Source organism: Diospyros lotus, chromosome 7, assembly GCF_014633365.1.
Source record: "Diospyros lotus cultivar Yz01 chromosome 7, ASM1463336v1, whole genome shotgun sequence".
Taxonomy (NCBI): Eukaryota; Viridiplantae; Streptophyta; class Magnoliopsida; order Ericales; family Ebenaceae; genus Diospyros; species Diospyros lotus.
The window spans coordinates 26841382-26843015 of NC_068344.1; positions in this window are offsets into that span (position 1 = coordinate 26841382).

Consider the following 1634-nt stretch of genomic DNA (forward strand, 5'->3'; position numbering starts at 1 on the left):
TATTAATCTCTGGCACTGTGTAATTAATATTTACATTCTCTTTCTTGATCCCTATTTTGTTTAATATTTGTTCACTGAGACTATACTTCCAACTACGGGTTCTTCCTCGAGGATTAGCTTGTAGAGTATGTTTTGTCATGATGGAAAAACCTATTGAAGATCTTGCTCATATAGAATTGTTTGTGCGTGCGTGTGTGTTTCTGAAATCATGAAACTTAAAATATAAAACTGAATAATAATTAAGGCTTGAAGAGTTTTGGTATAACGATATATGGGTCTTATTTTGTGTGGTCTTTTACTGAGTCTCTTTCCTGTTTATATTTTGAACATATTCAGGTGCATGGTTTTATGACCTGTGAAGATAGCTGATGGTGATCATCACCTATATATTAACATTGTTGTCCTTGTTTCGTGATTAGGAAATATTGTCTCTGTTACTTTCTTGTAATAGTTTTAACTGTGTTAGATACAATATCCAACAGTGCAATGTTCAGGTTACCATCAGCTTGAACCCAATTTCTCTATTGAACTCTTGAATAGAAAAACATCAGGTGACTTCGAAGCTGTTGACTGGGTAGCACTTCTGGGGCTAGGCTAGATGTCTCTGCTTCACAGTGCGGCATTATGGCAAGTCTTAAGGGTGCATTCTGAAGAGTGAACATTTTGAAGTTTGTCCTTTTGCTAGTATGCTTGCCTTTGGTGCTTTGTTCTTGCTCCTTAAATACTACTTTGCCTGCACTGGAACTCTCTTTCCTTTTCTTTTTTTTATTTCTCCATCAAATTGGATTATATAAATATGATCTCAAAAACCATTATGATGATCTAGTACTGCTTGAGTTATATGATTCCAAAGCTATATTATTTGTACTTTTTCTTTCTTTTTGGTAATACTTTCTATTATGAGAATATATGGGTTGCCTACTTTTTCTTTCTTTTTGGTAATACTTTCTATTATGAGAATATATTGGTTGCCTTTGAGACTCAAGCTGCTGTATGAAGCTGATAAGTTGTGCTTGGGTCCATGGATGAATTCTTCTATATAACAATTGATTATCAAAGTTTCTCGTGTTTTTGCTGCAAGTGCATAGGAGTTGATTTTCAGGTGGCAGGACTTCACGACTCTTGGTCATACAGATCTTCTGATCAAATCAAGCTATCAACTCACTCAGAAGGTAAATATCAGCATCTTTCTGTGGACCCGGCTTCTAGCATTCGCTCCCACTTCTGCATTACCTTCACATCCATCCAACAGAAAGAGCATAAATTTATTAGTGAAATAATATAAGAATGAAGGGGCTTTATGAGGGCTCTGCAATGATTAATTACATTCTAAACGATCTCAAATACTTAAATACATTGCATATACACATATGTGTGCGTGTGATTATGTTGCCATAACCTAGAGAAATATTCCTGGATACACAGTGATGTAGGTTGCGTACAACTTTGAATTTGAACTAAGCCTAGAATATTGTTAAAGTTTGTGAGGAAGTTGAGCTAGCTGGTTGCTGATGCAATCCATGATGTCAAAGATTTTGAGTGAGCTCTTGTGGTTGTTGCATATGGTACCCAGATTAATCTTTACAGTAAACAATGGGTGACAGCAATTTTTTTCCTTTATATTTGGTAAAGCC